Source organism: Nerophis ophidion, linkage group LG03, assembly GCF_033978795.1.
Source record: "Nerophis ophidion isolate RoL-2023_Sa linkage group LG03, RoL_Noph_v1.0, whole genome shotgun sequence".
NCBI lineage: Eukaryota > Metazoa > Chordata > Actinopteri > Syngnathiformes > Syngnathidae > Nerophis > Nerophis ophidion.
This window is the reverse complement of record NC_084613.1, coordinates 68,678,276-68,689,209: the sequence shown is the minus strand read 5'-3', so window position 1 is coordinate 68,689,209 and position 10,934 is coordinate 68,678,276. Positions and strand designations below refer to the sequence as shown.

The window sequence follows — 10,934 nt, the reverse complement described above, 5'->3', positions numbered from 1 at the left end:
ACCACCTCACTGCAGGGCCAACACAGACAACATTTGTACACTAGGGCCACACAGATAATCACTGACAGTCAAAAAGCAAGACAGACACAGCCTTGCATTATGGGCGGAAGGTTAAGTAAACCCTGGACAAGTCAACCTCATCGCAGGGACAACACAGACAACATTCATAAACTAGGGTCACACAGAAAATCACTAACAATCAAATAAAAAGCAATATTTTTTTTAATAAACAATTTTTGCTGTATTAAAATACAACAGTTTATACTGTAAATCGTGTCACACAGATCCATGGAAAAATTATTTTTGTGACTGCTTTTAATTGCATTATAGCAACAATCCAACACAATCCTGCCTGTTTCTTTATGCAACATTACTGCATAAGAAAATGCAGTTTGAAGAATAGGAGCAATATAATTCCTGAGACGCCAACGGTGATTAAAAAAGTCTGGCAAAACCGGTTTTGATTCGTTTGAAGGTTTCTCATTCATGCTTCAGTTTCCCAATCTTTCCCTTATGGCGATCAATCTCTTGGTGCAGGCGTTCAAGCTCCTTTTTGTAGTTTTCGATTTACTCCTGGGGGTGTTGCTTGAGTGCATCCAGCTGCTCTTTCTCCTTGCGCCTGGTTGTGCAGGTATGGTAAACATACAGGTGATGTGGGAGAGGACACTTGCAAAGGACTAATGGTGCATAAACAAAACAAAAACACATACCTGAAGTACATTTCCTCCTCTGCAGCCTGCTTCTTTCCCATGGCTCGACCTGTCTCTCGAATGGACCCACCTGCTCCCCCGCCTTTTCCTGCACCTTTGCCCAGCTCACCAAGCTACAATGAGAGGGGGCAATATTGAATGAAAATCAACAATGGAAGGGATTTAAAGGTGAAGCCATATAGTAGGTATGTGTGTATTTGATGCTGGCTGGATCTCCACAGTAGTCAATCAAGAGTGTCACGCTAAGTCATGCTATCATGAGTTGCGCCAGGACCGCACTGTTTTCAGAGTCCAACTGCTATTTGTGTTGTGGTCATCCCTACTATACACTAAAACTGAGGACGTACAACACATATCTTAGTTTATCCAGAATATCAAAATTTTGGGATTGAACATGTATTCGGGCCAAAAAAACTGACAAATTTTGGCAAGTTCACACCAAACAAAACTACCGTGTGAATAATCTACGGTGTGTAAAACATTCATTGGATTCCCTATTATAATATAAGTTATACATTTATCAAAGATCCCAGTGAGATTAAAAAATCAGCCCGGATTCAAGAATGTCCTTTTGGTGTTAAAAAGATTTTACCATATTTATGATGCTTTGGAAAACTTTTCTTACATAAAGATTCTGTAAACATGTAAGCAAACTTACCAATGCTTTCTATATTCTCTTTATTTTTCACGACTGAACCAAAGCATCAATAGTCAATCGTTTTTGTTGAGAAAATATCTTCACCTTTTAGTTCAATGCTTTGTTGAGAATACATGGCTATATTCGATAAATATTGTAATTGTAGAACCTCAAATATTTTGTTGAACTAGTAAAGTCATGGATGTTAGATTGCATTCATGGTGTCTGCTACAAGTTTGTTAGTTCAATTATAAACATGACGCTTTTTATTACATGTTAATAAATTCATGATTATACTTTAAAAGGTAACTTTGGATATGCAGCACTAGATCTACTACAAATTAGTAGGTTTAGTATCGTAAATCATGATTAAAATCATGATAAGATGTATAAATTATTTTCATATCTGTAACACTGATAAAATTGACAATAACAATATCAAAAATAGTGCAAACAGCTCAAGTTAAACTTTCCAAAGTGAACAGTTATCAAATACTATGAATTCCATTAATTTACCGCAAATGCCGACTCCATGTTGGACAGCTCATGGAATGAATCAATCAGGGTTTGTTGTTGTCCCATCATGCGCTTCCTCTGATGAAACGAAACACAAAAATCAGACACCAAGAAACCGCGGGAGGAAAGTGCAAATATGATGTAGGTGGTAGGTCTCAGAAGTAGTTTCATTTCAAACATCAGTCAAACAAGGCCAGGTAAGGTTAGGGCATCATTGACGCATAGTACTTGGGACGCAGTATTGCGCAATGACATCACCTTGTTGTAGGGTAGGGGGATGCCATCTTACACCCTCATCCTATCCAGGGCAGCCTGGCCTCTCGGTTTTGTGGGGCATCATGCCTGGTAAGTACAGCTTTTAATTATTACATTTTTCAATAAAAAAAGTTATCAAATACTATGAATTCCATTAATTTACCGCAAATGCCGACTCCACGTTAGACAGCTCACAAAACTGTTTCTTTTTGCTGGAATTAATCAGTCAGGGTTTGTTGTCCCACCATGCACTTGCTCTGATGAATCAAAACACAAAAATCAGATACCAAGAAACCGCAGAAGGCAGGTGCAAATATGATGTAGGTGGTAGGTCTCAGAAGTAGTTTTATTTCAAACATCAGTCAAACAAGGCTAGGTAAGGTTAGGGCATCATTGACAGTAATTGGGACACAGTATTGCGCAATGACATCACCTCGTTGTAGGGTAGGTGGATGCCATCTAACACCTTCATCCTATCCAGGGCAGCCTGGCCTCTCGGTTTTGTGGGGCAGCATGCCTGGTAAGTACAATTTTTAATTAAATTTTTCAATAAAAAAAAGTTATCAAATACTATGGATTCCATTAATTTACCGCAAATGCCGACTCCACGTTGGACAGCTCACAAAACTGTTTCTTTTTGCTGGAATGAATCAGTCAGGGTTTGTTGTCCCACCATGCACTTGCTCTGATGAATCAAAACACAAAAATCAGATACCAAGAAACTGCAGGAGGCAAGTGCAAATATGATGTAGGTGGTAGGTCTCAGAAGTAGTTTTATTTCAAACATCAGTCAAACAAGGCCAGGTAAGGTTAGGGCATCATTGACAGATAGTAATTGGGACACAGTGTTGCGCAATGACATCACCTCGTTGTAGGGTAGGGGGATGCCATCTAACACCTTCATACTATCCAGGGCAGCCTGGCCTCTCGGTTTTGTGGGGCAGCATGCCTGGTAAGTACAATTTTTAATTACATTTTTCAATAAAAAAAGTTATCAAATACTATGGATTCCATTAATTTACCGCAAATGCCGATTCCACGTTGGACAGCTCACAAAACTGTTTCTTTTTGCTGGAATGCAGCAGTCAGGGTTTGTTGTCCCACCATGCGCTTCCTCTGATGAATCAAAACACAAAAATCAGATACCAAGAAACCGCAGGAGGCAAGTGAAAATATGATGTAGGCTGTAGGGCTGGGCGATATATCGATATATCGCAAGTTTGTCTCTGTGCGATATAGAAAATGACTATATCGTAATATTCGATTATATGTTCTCCCACAGTTGCTTTTAGCTGCGGGCATTACATTACTGGCGTTTCTCACTCCTTCTCGTCTCTCCTTTTTTCAGAGACATAAAACAAGCCCGCTTAATTAGATACGTCACATACAGGTGCTGGTCATATTATTAGAATATCATGAAAAAGTTGATTTATTTCATTAATTCCATTTAGAAAGTCCAACTTGTAGAATGTATACATTCATTCCAAACAGACTGATACATTTCAAGTGTTTTTTGCCAAAAAGGAGATGATTATAGCTGACAACCAATGAAAACCCTAAATTCAACATCTCAAAAAATTAGAATATGGTGAAAAGGTCATATATTGAAGATACCTGGTGCCACACTCTAATTAGCTAACTAACTCAAAACACCTGGGAAAAGCCTTTAAATGGTCTCTCGTTTTGATTCTGTATGACACACAATCATGGGGAAGACTGCTGACTTGACAACTGTCCAAAAGATGACCATTGATACTTTAAAGAAGGAGGGCAAGACACAAAAGGTCATTGTCAAAGAGGTTGGATGTTCCCAGAGCACTGTGTCCAAGCACAAGCACATTAATAGAGAGGCGAAGGGAAGACAAAGATGTGGTAGAAAAAAAGTGTACAAGCAAGGGGGATAACCGCGCCCTGGAGAGGATTGTCAAACAAAACCGATTCAAAAATGTGTGGGAGATCCACAAAGAGTGGACTGCAGCTGGAGTCAGTGCTTCAAGAATCACCACGCACCGACGTATGTGAGATATGGGCTTCAGCTATCGCATTCCTTGTGTAAAGCCATCCCTGAATAAGAGACAACGTCAAAAGCGTCTCGCCTGGGCTCAAGACAAAAAGAACTGGAGTGCTGCTGAGTGGTCCAAAGTTGTTTTCAGATGAAAGTAGATTTCGTATCTCCTTTGGAAATCAATGTCCCAGAGTCTGGTGGAAGACAGGAGAGGCACAGAATCCACGTTGCCTGAAGTCCAGTGTCAAATTTCCACAATCGGTAATGGTCTGGGGTGCCATGTCATCTGCTGATGTTGGTCCACTGTGTTCCCAGAGGTCTAGGGTCAATGCAACAGTCTACCAGGAAGTTTTAGAACACTTTATGTTGCTTGCCGCGGACCAATTTTATGGAGGTGAAGATTTCATTTTCTTACATGACTTGGCACCTGCACACAGTGCCAAATCTACCAGTACCTGGTTTAAGGACCATGGTATCCCTGTTCTTGATTGGCCTGCAAACTCACCTGACCTTAACCCCATAGAAAACCTATGGGGTATTGTGAAGCGGAAGATGCGAGATGCCAGACCCAACAATGCTGAAGAGCTGAAGGCCATTATTAAAGCAACGTGGGCTCTCATAACACCTGAGTGCAACAGACTAGTCGACTCCATGCCACGTCGTATTGCTGCAGCAATTCAGGCAAAAGGAGCTGCAAATAAGTATTGATTGCCGTACATGCTGAAACTTTCCATGTTCATACTTTTCGGTTGGCCCACATTTCGAAAAAATATTTTTTGGTACTAGTCGTAACTAATATTCTAATTTTCTGAGATACTGAATTTGGGATTTTAAGTAATTGTCAGTACTAATCATCAAAATTTTAAGAAATAAACATTTCAAATATATCACTATGTGTGTAATGAATTGATATAATATGTAAGTTTCACGTTCTGAATATAATTACTGAAATAAATCAACTTTTTCATGATATTCTAAAAAAATGACCAGCACCTGTACTGTCGCGCATGTAACGTCATATGCTCTCGCCGAGAGCTAACGTTAGAATGGCTAACGTTAACTGAGGCAGGTCGAGTTGCTTTTAGCTGCGTGAATTACATTACAGCTGTTTCTCACTCCTCATCTCCTAAACGGAGACGGAAAACAAGCCCGCCTTCTTACATATGTCACATACTCTCGCGAGTGTAGCGTCATATGTGAAACTGATCACAAATGGAAGAAAAACAATAAATGCCCAAAATAAAGAGCAGGGGGTCCATCATCTGGCGGTGGTTTGGCTTCAAGTGGGAAGATATTCAACGGCAATATGCAAAGTATGCAGCAGAAGTGTTACTACAAAAAGGTAGCAGCACTACTAATTTGTTCTTTCATTTAAAAAGTCACCCGCGAGAGAATGGAGTATTTAATAAATACACTTTTGGTCAATTGACATAGTTGTGATTTCCCTCTCTGCATGAAAGTTTAAAAGTAGCATATATTAATGCAGTATGAAGAAGAATGTTTTAATGTAGACACGTAGAATCATAATTCTTGCTGTGATTATATGCATCAAGTGTTCATTCAAGGCCAAGGCAAAATATCGTAGTATATATCATATATCGCAATATGGCATAAAAATATCGCGATATTAATAAAAGCCAATATCGCCCAGCCTTACTAGGTGGTAGGTCTCAGAAGTAGTTTCATTTCAAACATCAGTCAAACAAGGCTAGGTAAGGTTAGGCCATCATTGACGCATAGTACTTTTCATAGCGCAACACTGTGTCCCATCACCTTGTTGTAGGGTAGGAGGATGCCATCGAACACCATCATATCCAGGGCAGCCTGGCCTCTCGGTTTTGTGGGGCAGCATGCCTGGTAAGTACAGCTTTAATTAATACATTTGTTCAATAAAAAAAGTTATTCCCTACTAGGGATGTATACAGAATAGGGCGAATATACTCATATCGCGGGTTTGTCTTTGCACAATATAGAAAATGACTGTCGTGAGTATTCGAGTATACATTCTCCAACAGTTGCTTTTAGCTGCGGGCATTACACTACAGACTTTTACTCTGTCTCTTCTCAGAGATAAACCAAGCGCACCTTTTTACATAAGTCACTGTTGTGTGTGCAACGTCATATGCCCTCACGTAGCAGAGAGGTAGCAACATGGGTAAGGTTAGTTGTGGCGAATGTTAAAACGAGAGAGAGCGAGAGAGAGAGAGAGAGAGAGAGAGAGAGGGGGCGAATCTGGTAACAAATGGAGGAATAATTCCGAAGAAAAAGAGCAAGGGGTACATCGTCTGGCAGTGGTTTGGCTTCAAGCGGGAAGATGTTGAACAAACAACCGTAATCAATCAATCAATGTTCATTTATATAGCCCTAAATCACTAGTGTCTCAAAGGGCTGCACAAACCACTACGACATCCTCGGTAGGCCCACATAAGGGCAAGGAAAACTCACACCCAGTGGGACGTCGGTGACAATCATCACCGAGTGGGACGTCGGTGACAATGATGACTATGAGAACCTTGGAGAGGACCACATATGTGGGCAACCCCCCCCCCCCGTCTAGGGGACCGAGAGCAAGGGATGTCGAGCCTGTCTAACATGATACTGTGAAAAGTTCAGTCCATAGTGGATCCAACACAGCCGCGAGATGTCAATGTAATGTCAAGTATGCGGTAAAAGCGTTGCTACAAAAAGTAGCAGCACTGCTAATTTGTAGCATTATCTGTACAGTGACCCCCTGGAGAATGAAAAGTGCATGAAACTACACGTTACACCTCGGCCAGTGCCATGCCGACGCAACCAGCAGTGACCCAATTCAGCCTGGCGTCTTCCATTTCCAGATAAACACCGTCACCGTATGAAAAAAATATCAAAAAGAAGAGATAACGCCCACAGTACCTTACAACATAGCGAAGGACATACTCAATTTGATTTCCTATTATGCAGATAATTTTTAATTAACTGATTTTAAGATTTCTTGTGGTGACATCATGCACAAAAATGCACTTCATTTGTTTTAAAGTATTGTAGTGGCTTTCTGTACACAAAGTGCAGTTGATTTTAGTGTTTTGATATATTATCTTGTCTTAAAATGTGGACAATGTTGCACTTTGTCTGGAAATTACATGAATATTTATGCCACTGTTGAATAAATACAGTTTTAGTAAATTGACTTATTTGTGATTTTCCTCGCTGCATTAGTTTAAAATTAGAGAAAATAATGCAGTAAGAATAACAATGTTTTAATGTAAACACAGAATCATCATACTGGTGTAATTACATGCATCTAGTGTTAATTCAAGGCTAAGACAAAATATCGAGATATATATTGTGTACCGTAAAATGGCGTAAAAATAGATATATTAATAAAAGGCCATATCGCCCTCCCCTGATTCAGAGTACCAGTATTTTTTGGTACCGGTTCCTAATTAAGTCGGCCCCTGAGGACCGTGACGTTTCTGAACCAACGATAGATACAGTGGTCTATATTTTTCTGTTCCAGGTAACAGACAATTATGACACGCTGGGTGAAACTCCAGCCACCCCAAAAGGGACAAACTGTAGAAAACTAATGGATGGATGTCATTCAGTTCAGCTGCCACTGCTACATTAAAATCAGCTTTGGATAATAAAGAAACAAGTTTGTCACAACAGCATTTCCTCAAAAGTTCTTCAAAGTCAAGCACGGTCTGTGAAGTGACTGCACTTAACTTATGAGTCACGGTCGCGTTTTATCAACTGTCCCAGTGATCCATGAATCCACTCAAATTAAACTATCAATATATATATATATATATATATATATATATATATATATATATATATATATAGAAAGATTAATTTGAGTGGATTCATGGATCACCGAAACAGTTGATAAAACGCAGCCGTGACTCATTAGTATATATGTATATATATATATATATATATATATATATATATATATATATATATAGTGTATTGTGACACGGCCTAAAAATAGAAATATTAATCAATCAATCAATCAATGTTTACTTATATAGCCCTAAATCACTAGTGTTTCAAAGGGCTGCACAAACCACAACACAAACCACTACGACATCCTCGGTAGGCCCACATAAGGGCAAGGAAAACTCACACCCAGTGGGACGTCGGTGACAATGATGACTGAAAACTTTTAAGACGACATGTCACCCAGCCCTAATCCATATCACCTTCAACATAATCTAAGTTTAATAATTTTCTCAAGTTGCTACACCAGGAGTCAAGGACTGCTAAATTCACTTTGATACCCCTGTCTTGAGACAAAAAAAACATTACAAATATACAAATGTAATCGGGCAGCAAGTGAACACTTCACAGGAGTGGCAGGTCCTTTTGATGTCCGAACCAACTTACGTTTGTTACGGTAGTAGTTGCCGGAGATGTTGATGCCTTCACACCGGACCGCCACAATTTTCTGTCCTTTAACAAGTAAATATATCAATTAGACAATCTGACATTTGTTTGGGAAAATGGCAAATCTGTTTGTACCATTTTGTCTCAGATGGTAGTGCATGAACATTTTCTCAAGGTCGTTAAACTCAAGACTGGTTCAAGTAAATCATCAAGGACACGTCTACTGATATGCCAAATTTTGAAACATTTAGGTAATTATACATTTTGACACCTACCCAGCAAGAGCTGCTTAGGCACAAAGGCAGCCAGCCGACCAAGCAGATGGCCTCTGCCATCCAGTATCTGAACCTGTAACATCAAACAGGATTTAACCCAAAAGGTCAAAAATATAAAATGTGCATAATGCCCATGTAAAGGCCTATTGAAACCCACTACTACCGACCACACAGTCTGATATTTTATATATCAATGATGAAATATTAACATTGCAACACAAGCCAATACAGCCCTTTTAATTTACTAAATTGCAATTTTAAATTTCCCGGGAGTTTCTTGTTGAAAACGTCCCGGAATGATGACCTATACGCGTGACGTCACGGAACGGACTGAGAGGAAATATTAGCGCTGCGCACACAACTAAAAGTCGTCTGCTTTAACCGCATAATTATACAGTATTTTGGACATCTGTGTTGCTGAATCTTTTGCAATTTGTTCATTTAATAATGGAGACAATAAAGAACAATGCTGTTGGTGGAAAACGGTGGATTCCAGCTGTCTTTTAGCGCCGAGACCCAGCCGGCGTTTGTTTGTTGTGAAAGCAGAGTGGTCAAGCGAACATGTTTTCTCTACGTCAACCAGCATGTTTTTGGATGGGGAAATTGTGATATACTGTATATCTTACCGAAGACATCCGTGGATTATTTGTCGTTCTGCAGCAGCTGTGAGCTTGGCTTCTCTCTGAGACAGTGTGTTCAACGCAGCCATCCGACCTCAAGGTATGTCTTTACAATCTTTACTTTACAATCTTTAAAATCTCACTAAAACACTATTAAAACAATAAGCAGATAAGGGATCTTCCAGAATTATCCTAGTACATGTGTCTAATTACATCTGAAACGCTCACACTGCCGTCGCCTGGAGCTGTCGCTATCAATATCCTCAAACACGAATCTTTCCTCCTCGCTCCAATTAATGGGGAAGTTGTCACTTTCTCGGTCAGAATCGCTCGCGCTGCTGGCGTCCATGATTGTAATCAACGGGTGGATGCGAGTTGTCCGACAATCTGTGACGTCACGCGCACTACTTCCGGGAAAGGCAGGGCTTTTTTAAGAGCGACCAAAGGTTGCAAACCTTATCGTCGATTTTCTCTACTAAATCCTTTCAGCAAAAATATGGCAATATCGCAAAAATTATTAAGTATGACTGATAGAATGGACCTGCTATCCCCGTTTAAATAAGAAAATCTCATTTCAGGGTGACATGTCGTCTTAAATCAGGTTTCAGAAATCAAACGTCAAATGCAATTCATTGTTTAGGATTTCAGCATAAGGAAGCTTAGAGAAGACATACATAAATAATTCAATGTATATACTCTGATGATTAACTTGTGTGATGACTGTATTATGCTGATAGTATATATTTGTACCATTAATAGATTTACGTAGACCCCAACTTAAAAAAGTTAAAAAACAATTTGATGTCACCATTTTGTGGTCAATTATACGGAATAAGTACTGTACTGTGCAGTTTACTAATAAAAGTTTCAAGATTAAAGCACATGGCCGCTGGGCGGGCGGCAATTGACATTAGTCCCATTGCAACCAAGAATTAGTACGGAGTTTAGTTTATAATTACATGTGGAAATATATAGTTAGCGACCAATAAACATTATAAAAGCTGACAGTTTAATTACTGCGGCTTAAATTTGAAAGAGCTCGCTAGCCACCATCGTTGCTTTCCTAGCCAAGCTGCCATGCTGTTCCTTTGGCAAAGCTAACAAAAAGCAGAAAGCATTAAACCGCATTTTTAAACAAATGGTGACCCCAGTTTTGACACTGTAGCTTAATAAAGTGTGTAGGTGCGTATTTGCGAAAACGCATGCACGCAAAATGGCAGAGAATGGTTTAAAAAAGAAAAAAAATGTACTGCGGCTTTCCTCACCTTGTTGAAGCTGTCCGCCATGATGTGCAAAAAGAAAGATAGACGGGGACGCAGTGGCAAAAGGCAGGGGTAGACGGAAGTGACGTCACTGATTATGAACGAGTTTCCTGTGGCTGTTTTTATTGTGAAATGTTGAAAATGATATATCGCTGCCAATGCAATGCAACGTCATACAAAGCCTGCTAATTTTATAAACAAAACCTTGCATTTAATTAGTTTGTCTTTTTGTTTTTTAATACTCACAATTGATCATTTAAACATAATACATACATCCATCTTTTTA

At 39.5% G+C, this 10,934-nt stretch overlaps 1 long non-coding RNA gene and 1 other non-coding gene across 2 annotated transcripts; both read right to left on the bottom strand.

Moving 5' to 3' along the window:
* Nucleotides 1–204: 204 nt before the first annotated feature.
* Nucleotides 205–10,734, bottom strand: LOC133549978 (uncharacterized). Its single transcript, XR_009806214.1, has 13 exons — nucleotides 10,652–10,734; nucleotides 8,767–8,839; nucleotides 8,492–8,557; nucleotides 5,897–5,977; nucleotides 3,141–3,234; nucleotides 2,984–3,067; nucleotides 2,710–2,803; nucleotides 2,552–2,635; nucleotides 2,282–2,375; nucleotides 2,122–2,205; nucleotides 1,864–1,941; nucleotides 711–823; nucleotides 205–619 (listed from the first exon to the last, which is right to left on the bottom strand). It is a non-coding gene; the product is annotated as an uncharacterized LOC133549978 (long non-coding RNA).
* Nucleotides 8,630–8,710, bottom strand: LOC133550246 (small nucleolar RNA Z195/SNORD33/SNORD32 family). Its single transcript, XR_009806261.1, has one exon. It is a non-coding gene; the product is annotated as a small nucleolar RNA Z195/SNORD33/SNORD32 family (small nucleolar RNA).
* Nucleotides 10,735–10,934: the final 200 nt, after the last annotated feature.